Below are 9,557 nucleotides of genomic sequence, written 5' to 3'. Positions count from 1 at the left end.
ACACCTAGTTTAAACGAGGATCAGATGGCCAGGATTGCACCTGCCTCGCGATGCCTACTGTGGGCCATTGATCTCACCTCCCTAGGGAGGTGTCAATTAGTGACGAGGCTGGCCTACCCTAGTATCGGAGGAAACGTTTGCGGTAGCAAGAGCGTGCTCCCATGGCGGTGATAGCTTTGTGTGTAAATTACTCCCGATATAGGTCTTATCACATTTGAAAGGCGTGTGAAGATGGCCATAAAGCTAGCACTAGTGTTGTGAAACAAGCACGCTTACACAGGAGACACACACAGAGAGAGTGACTCGTAGACACGGGCAAGAAGGAGATGATTTGATTGATTCCAAGAGGTGGATTAAATAGGCAGGTGATAGCAGTTACAAGGCGACCGTTCCATTCTCATGGGAATGTCATGTGACTGAGTAGCTATGGGATTACAATTTATAAAAGATTTAATTATTAAATTGCACCACACACCCCCCTAAATTGATAATGCCCATTACAGAGGTTTTAGGCCGAGCATATGACAGCTCTCATGATGTTTTGCTTTTGGGAGTGACTTTGTGAGAAAATCCGCCCATTGTTGCTTTGTGCGAATGTGGACCAGGTTGATTGATCCTTCTTGGACCAATTCTCTAATGAACTAAAGCTTCATTGCGATGTGCTTCATTTTTGCAAAATGCTTCAAGTTGCTAGCTAACATTATGGCAGACTTGTTGTCACAATGAAGACGAAGGGGCTGATTTGGGAACAAGGTGGTTTCCATGAGAAGATGCTTCAGCCACATGCCTTCTTTCAAGGCAACTGTCATTGCAACATATTCAGCTTATGTTGAGGACAAGGTAGCCATGTCTTGCTTCTTGCTTTGCCATGCAATAGCAGCACCAACAAAGATGAATACATAACCTGATGTTGATTGCAATGTGGCTTCATCACCCCCCCAATCTGCATTAGAGTAGCCCATGAGAAAAGGTGAAGGTAAAGGGTCACTTGTAGAGTAAATGAGGCCAAAATCTTTGCTATGGTGGAGGTAACAGAGGAGCCGCTTCAGATGTTGAACATGAATAGCTTGAAAGGAATTCATGGAGCGAGAAAGAATGGCGACAAAGAAAATGTCAGCACGGGTGCAAGTGACAAGATAGCAGACACCTCCCTGAATATTGCAATAGGGGAAGTCTTGAATTTCACCAGCAAGAGCAGATGGGCTGCCTTTGGAGAGGTTCACATTGGCTGGAAGGGGAGTTTCAATGCCTTTGCAACTGGCCATGTTGTTAACCCTTGCTCATGCAAATGACCTCTTACTACTTATTAGCTCTACCAATCTTGGATCATTGAGAGATTTCACCATAGGCTCTCCAATTTGAGGGATCTAGCATCAATAAGTGGGCCCTTTTATTTTACCACACAAGCCCCGCAGTTGGTACCACCCGCTAAGGAGAGGATAGTGACCTTTCTTTTTTTATTGTAGGCACCATGTTCTACATTTAATCCATGCTTCTTGCCATGACGACTCACGAATTGAATCTTTGTAAGCACGTTGTGCTTAAAATGATCATTAATGGATCAAACCCCACTACCTCTTATGATTGAAAAGAAGAATCAAGTTCATGAAACCTTCTTAAATCAACCAGATGTGTCAATTGCAGAAGATAGATGAACTAAAATGATCATTAATGGATCAAACCCCACTACCTCTAATGATTGAAAAGAAGAATCAAGTTCATGAAACCTTCTTAAATCAACTAGATGTCTCAATTGCAGAAGATAGATGAACTAAACCTTAAGTGGCCCAATTGAGAAATAGACCCAATGAGTCAAAAATGGGTACTTGAAATGTCTCTCTCTTGAGTATCTACCCATTGGTGAGCTAGTATTTTTCTTAGAACGCTAATCCTTAAAACAATGACTACTGCTTAGCATAGCGATCAAAACTAAGTAGTCATAGATTGTGCAGAGAGACACTTTATCACTACATGTAGTCAATAAGCTCACAAAAAATAATTTGTTAGGTGTTGGGGGCTATGGAGGATGAAACCAGTGGGTCACCATGGCAGTTTGAGCATGCAGCAGAGAACGAGGTAAACGAGCGAGAGAGAGAGAGAGAGAGAGAGAGAGAGAGAGAGAGAGAGAGAGAGAGAGAGAGAGAGAGAGAGAGAGAGACTCAAAACGCTAAAAACAACTCTCTATTTGATTGATTAAAAAGATACATATATAAGGCTACTTTGCCATGCAAAGTAGAGGTTTTAACCGCATGCTTTAGGAGAGCATTCCCGCAGGTAGACACTTACTAGACTTGGGCTTGTAACCCAACAAAATTTCCTTCATTCTAGGGGATGTTTTATAGACAAGGACTTACCGTCGAAGACAATTTCGCCAAGGATGCCCAAACCTCCCTGTGCAAAGGATATGCTAGGGTTTACATGTATTATTTTGAGATAATTTGATACAAGCTCTACTGAGCATTAATATAGAAAAAGTACCTTACTCATGGGTCTCTCCAATCCTAACTCTAGAATCACCATCATAGTGCTTGTAAATGTATGATCTCAAGGAGAATGATGAGCACATTTACACTATCAAACACAATTAAAACTTTTGGTACCATGTGCTTAGTCTCATACTCTCAATGTGTGGAGTATGTCCCGATTGATATTTTCTGTAGAGTGGAGGTAAGTATCACCTTTATAGTAGGATCCACTTCTCAAGCCTCATCATGTACCAAGGGCATCACATATAACCTCATTTTGTGGTCTTCTAGAATGGTATGGTGGAATGTGATAAAAGTGCACCATCTTGCATGTTAAGGGTCTCAATTCTCCACGAGCGCCCATATTGTGGTGTTCTTCTAATCAATCATTAGGTTGATCTAGTACATGATTTAAAGAACTTGGAAAATTTTCCTTGGATGGCCATGACTAAGAAGAAAGAAAGTAGAGGACAAATGGATGACTTACATGCTCCATCTTGACTACCACAACTATGGGCTATCACAAAGCCCAATGCGCCTACAAAGCTCCCTAGAGCACCATGGGTTATATGTATGGGGAAAGAGAAATAGGCCTAGAGAAGCACCTATTGGTTGCATGTATTGCTTGAAGACCACATTTACACAAGATGATGATCTCAAAGGGCTAAATTCACATGCTCATTACAATTTCTTACAATTCTTGCTACCTGTAGGCACATCAAACTATCTTGCATGTACACAAATTACTCCCTAATGAATTAGATTTTGTACAAGGAGATTAAATAGAGGGTGTTTTTTTAATTCAATATGTCATAAAAACTAATATCTAGTACTCCCAAATGATTTTCTCATGTTAAATTGGCCATTTAATATGGGAAAGTACCAGGGGAGTAAAAGCTAGCATATTGGTAAGGCTGCCAAACTGGTCTCAACCAAAGGAGAAAAAATAGGGATCGAAAGGGGGACAGTTTTCAAAAGAGCAATGTGCTTCAATGGGGGTTAAACGACCTAAGGTTCAACCCCATTAAGACTTCCATTGGCTAAAGTTCCTAATTTTAATTGTATTGTCCAAAGGCCAAAGTAGGGGAAATATTGGATGGTCATGGGAAGACTAAAAAGTCTTCCCGCATCCCTAGGAAGTAGGGGAGGAGCCCTTATTGTAGGGGATGAGAGAGAAACACACACACATACTCTCCAAGGCCTCCCCCTTTACACAAAGGGAATACTAGACACATGTCAGGCTCCTAGGCCAATTGCCCCCATCTCCCCTCAAATCCTATTGGATGGCCATAGAGGTGGACCAATAAGAATTAGGCTAGAGTAAATTTAGTCTAATCAATTTAAAAATGCTTGATAAAAGAACCAATAGAATTTAATCTCCCTAGAAGACTATTGGGGACAGTCTACCAAGGGGTCCAATGAGCATTCAACAGCCCCCAATGTCTTGTGTGATTCATATTGGCGAGAAGACTTAGAGGTCCAATGAGAGTTTAGTTGAATTATTTAATTAGCTAAAGCTCACAAAAGGGGAAAGGGGGACACTTGTCAAAAGGCTATCAACTATGCTTCTAATTTGTGATTGGCTAAGCTTTACAGGGGCCAATGGGAGGCCAACATGAGCTTTTAGCAAGAGGGGTGGACCAAGATGAGAGAGAGGGCTGCATTTTTCTTTAACAGATTGCCACATGCACACACAACTCATGTGTGCAAGAAGAACTCCATCTCTTTCTCCAAGCATTGAGAAGTAGAAGCCCACATCAACCTCTTGGCTATGTAATGCAAATCCAACCAAGATCCAAGCTTCAATGGCATGCTCATCTCCTCTACCATGCTAATTACTAAGCTAAGCTATGATATTAGAGTGATTATGTGAGGAGAATACTTCTTTCTTGAAAGACACCTCTTCTTCCTCATTCCCTGCTAGCTCACACCATTTTTGAAGGTGTGTGAGGTCTTGGGACTGAGGCTAGGGACACTTGGTGTTTTTTTCAAGCATAATTTGGTGCATGAATCTTCCATCTTCATTGCACCAACAAGTTTTGTCAAGGAGCACAAGAATTGTATTGTACAAAAGTCTCCTTTGATGGGAGAAGCTATAATACAAAGCCTTTATGGAGGGGGGACGTGCTCCATGTAAATCCGGTCCTCAACTGTTGTCAATTTTTCTATTCCTCTCTCTTTTCAAGTATTTGTCAATGCCAAATTATCTAAGTGTAAACTTCTATGTTGCTTTCTCAAATTAAGTACTCTCTCTATGCTCATTAGGAACTTATTCCTAATGAAATGCTCACTATGTTATCAATTTCCGCTACACACAAGTTACTAGTGCATTAAATGCTACATTGGTATCAGAGCTATTGGTTTCTCTTTTCTTGCTCAAAACGAGAGGTCCTCAAGCTTGCTACTACAAATGGTTGGTGTTATTAATTGCAAAAGAGTAAGTAGAATAGGGATTTTTCATCCTTGAAGCACATCTGCTTTATGCAATTAACGGGGATACCACCAAGATCTATGGTCTTAATATGGAGTCCCACGGGGCTTGCTTATGGCTTAACCATTATTCAGCTATGAGAAGCTTGACAGGGACCGGTGTTGTCTTGGATCTGTTGAGCCCTCTCTTCTATTCCTTGCAATTAATAATATTCGATCCACGGGTATAGATGCTTGAGTACTTATCTTTGAAGGTAAAGAGGAGTAGAAACTAGGGCTTGAAGTGCCAAAGTACAAGTAAAAGTTTACACCTAAAATTTGCTAGTATGGTTTGTTGGAATTAGGCTTGCAGACAAATGCACACAGCTTGGAGAAGACGAAGGAAGATCAAGGCACACAATAGAGAGTGTGTTACTTAGTGTGCAATGGAAAGATAGATAGCCCTAGAGTGATGGGCGTATATGTAATTCTCGGGGGGAAAAACCTCCTAAAGAGGGAAAAAATGCCCCAGTGGTCCTAGTGTGTTCACACACATCACTACCACATGTATATGGTAACAAATCCCCCCTCAAGTGATGCGATGAACGAGAGCTGGCACATGAGTAAAGGGAAGTGCCATGCCCTGAGGACATGATCAGTCCACAAAGGGGAGTAAGCCCAAAGCTTTGCGGAAAGCTTCAAGCTTCTCACGAGACAATGCCTTTGTGAAAAGATCTGCAAGGTTGTCCTGTGTTGGCACATAAACCAAGATGATATCTCCTGCTGAGAGCCTCTCCCTGACATAGTGGTAATGCAACTCAATGTGCTTTGTGCGAGCATGAAAAACTGGGTTCCTCGCAACTGCCAATGTGCTCTGACTATCAGCGTAGATAGTGTTGGCAATGTCCTGTCCAACACCCAAATCAGCCATAAGGCGTTTGAGCCATACACACTCAACCGTAGCTGTGAAGACTGCCCTGTACTCAGTCTCACAACTTGAAGTGGCCATAGTAGGTTGCTTCTTGCTAAACCATGATATACATGAACTGCCAATCATGAAACAAAAACCACTTGTGGACACTCACGTGTTAAAACAACCAGCCCAATCTGAGTCCGAAAAAGCATGTAAGTATGGCGGCAATGATCCCCCCTTGGGATAAAACAAGCCAAGATGTAAAGTGCCACTAAGGTAGTGGAGAATCCTCTTGACAACCTGCCAATGCTTAGACCCTGGGCTATGCATAAATCTACTGACCTGTGAGACTGCAAACTGAATATATGGCCTCGTGTTGCATACATAAATGACGCAGCCAACAGCAGTTTGGTAAAGAGTGACATTAGCAGATCGCCAGCATCATGTAGACTCAACTTCAAACCTATTTCCATGGGAGTGGCAATAGGTTTTCAATCCTCAAGTCAAAACTTACATAGCAATGTCTCTATGTAACTTTTCTGACACAAGGCAATACCACCATCACACTGCTTAAACCGTATACCCAACTAATCATGCAACAACCCCAAATCTTTTATCTTGAAAGTAGCATTCAAATCAGCCTTAAATTCAGCAATATGTCTCTCATTTGGTCTAGTGATCAACAAATCATCGACATAAAGAACCACAATGAGAAGTACATCACCCTCACGCTTTACATACAATGTACTTTCTGTTGGACTTTTATGAAAGCCTCGTTTAACCAAATGAGTGTCAGCTTTCTCATACCAAGCACGAGGAGATTGCTTCAACCCATACAAAGCCTTCTTACATATGCACACTTTGTCCTCTTTTCCTTTCATGAAAAAACCGTGAGGCTGCGTTACATAAACTTCCTCAAATATGTCACCATTCAAGAAAGCAGTAACAATGTCTGATTGATCTACATCCCAACCAAAATGAGCTGCCAATGCACATAGAAAATGCACAGTAGTCATACGATAGTTGGGAGAAAAAGTCTCTTCATAATCTATGCCTTTTTGTTGTGCATAACCCTTTGCAACAAGTCGAGCCTTATGGCAATTGATCTCACCATCCGGCTTGCATTTCAACTTGTAAACCCACTTCATACCAATGGCCTTTTTGCCAGGAGGCAAATCACAGAAAGTCCATGTATCGTTTTCTATAAGTGCATCGTATTCTGATTGCATGGCAGCCATCCAATTTCTGAATTCTGTGCTTCATCAAAAGACAGAGGCTCCTCAACATCATGTAAGCTAGACACAGCCAAAGCATAACAATCCGATGCATAAGATGCATGGCAAGAGCATGAACGAGTACGACTAGACAAAGGTGTATCCAATTTACTGTCATGCAAAGTATGTACCAGCCATTTTGGCATACCTCTAGCCTGCTCATTTTCAGCCCTTTCCTCATCAAGTACATCATGTACATCTGCATCAGTAATAGGCTGATATGTAACATTTTCAGAAACCCCCATAGGCTGTACATTTGCCTCATTGGAAATTGCATTCGTATTTCCACCACTGAAAAGAGGCAACAAAGTGTCATAAATGTCCTATGAGCTTACATTACTGTCTCTAGTACATGACAGCAAGGGCTGAACAGAATCTTCCACAAACACTACATCCCGTGAAACCAGAATACGCTTTGTTTGTGGATGATATAACCTGTAACCTTTGCTTTCAGCACTATAACCAACAAAAATACATTTGACAGCCTTATCATCCAATTTTTTGCGTTGTGTTTGTGGCACCAAAGCATATGCCAAACAGCCAAAAACACTCATGTGCTCAATAGAAGGCTTTCTATCATGCCATGCTTCATATGGAGTAATAGACTGCAAAGCTTTCGTAGGACACCTATTAAGTACATAAGTGGCACACATGATGGCCTCAAGCCAAAAAGAATGCGGCAAAGCTTGACTTTTGACCATACATCGTGCCAATTCCATCAATGACCTGTTTTTCCTCTCAGCAACACCATTTTGTTGAGGTGTATAAGGCACTTTACATTGGTGTTTTATCCCACGACTAGCCAGAAATGCATTAAATTCATGAGACATATACTCCCCCCCTCGATCGGAACGGAGGGTGCCCATAGTACATTTCGAGACATTTTCACCCATAGCCAGAAATTGTTTGAAGCACATAAAAACTTTGGACTTCGCTTTAAGCGGATTTCGCTTTAAGTGGAAATATCCATGCATGCATGGAGTAATCATCAACAAAAGTCACAAAGTACAGGTAATTGCCCAAGGACGGAGTTTGAATGGGCCCAGAAACATCACTATGCACAAGCTACAACCTGCGTGTGGCTCGAACTGAACCATCCTTTGGAAACTTAGAACGTTGCATCTTACCCAAAATACAACCTTCACAAACATGTTTGACAGGTGCTTCAAGAGGCGGCAAAGAAGCAACCATATCAGATTTCTGCAAACGCAACAAACTGGCAAAATTCAAATGACCAAAACATGCATTCCAAAGTTTTGCATCTGAAATAGCCCTTGAATTTGCAACAACATTTGGAAAATTTTGCCCACACTTGTCATACAAAGTGAGCTTATACAGCCCATGGCACAAAAGGCCAGATGCAACAATTTCATCACCAAAACTGAGATCATGAACTGTACATCTGTCATCCACAAATTTGACTACAAGTCCAAGTCTAGCAAGTGCGGATACAGACAAAAGATTCTTCTTGATCCCAGGTACATAAAGTGCATCAACAAGTGTGAAGGAACTGCCATTTGTAGCAGTAAGCACAATCTTTCTAACTCCCTGAACCAGATAAGAGGCATTGTTGGCACAAGTGACTGAATTCCCGTGAGGGACAGACTCGAGAGAGGTAAACAATTCACGATGTGAGGTAATGTGCTTTGTAGCACCACTGTCGAAATACCACACAGGTGAATCTGTAGCAACTGACAAGCATGCATCATGGACAGCAAGATTGTAAGTGCACTCTGCACTAAAAGCCCATTCTACATCAACATCAGCAACACAGTCTCCTTTCACAGAAGACTCAACAATGGCTGCATTTGTAATGGAACCAGCATTTGCAGTGGAACCACCCTCTTTCTTCTTAGCCTCTTTGGCCTTCAACTTAGGACACGACTTGATCAAGTGATCATTAGCTTTACAATAATGGCAACGCATCTTCTTCTTGCCCTTATCACTAGAATTTCCATACGAATTGCTGGCAGAAAAAGTAGTAGGAACAAAATTTTTGCCACTCGCAGGAGAACCATAAGAAGTGGCTGCATTACTGTTACCACCCTTTCTTTGAGAAGTTCTCAATAAAATCCTGTTCAATTGCACATTGCCTAGTCCTGTTTTTTCTGGAAAGTGACTCTTGCAACAGCAATGTGCATAATGCATCAAATTTGACAACTTCAGGATTTCCTTGGGTCATAAGTCTCCAAGTACTAGCAAAATTCTGGTAAGAATCTGGTAAGGCATCAAGCACAATCTGCACAACGGAACTGTCAAATGACTTCACCTGCAGAAATAAGTTGCTCATTGATATCCTTGACACTAGCAAGGAAAGTGTCCATATCATCTTCCTCATGCATAATCTTCAACTCCAGCTCTTTACGTAGCAAAGCAATTTTAGCCTCATTGCGGCTTGCATAAAGACCTGCTAGAATATCCCAAGCCTGTTTTGCAAATTTTGTTGAACGAATGTGAGGAACAGTGGTGTGCTTCACAAACAACACAATCAATGCA

At 41.6% G+C, this 9,557-nt stretch overlaps 1 pseudogene; it reads right to left on the bottom strand.

The window, feature by feature from the left end:
- Positions 1–497: 497 nt before the first annotated feature.
- Positions 498–1,265, bottom strand: LOC147431976 (secreted RxLR effector protein 161 pseudogene; annotated as a pseudogene).
- Between the last annotated feature and the right edge of the window lie 8,292 nt (positions 1,266–9,557).

This window comes from Adiantum capillus-veneris, chromosome 20, assembly GCF_014529385.1.
Source record: "Adiantum capillus-veneris isolate H3 chromosome 20, ASM1452938v2, whole genome shotgun sequence".
NCBI lineage: Eukaryota > Viridiplantae > Streptophyta > Polypodiopsida > Polypodiales > Pteridaceae > Adiantum > Adiantum capillus-veneris.
The sequence above is the reverse complement of the archived record's forward strand: the minus strand, read 5'-3'. Positions and strand labels throughout refer to the sequence as shown.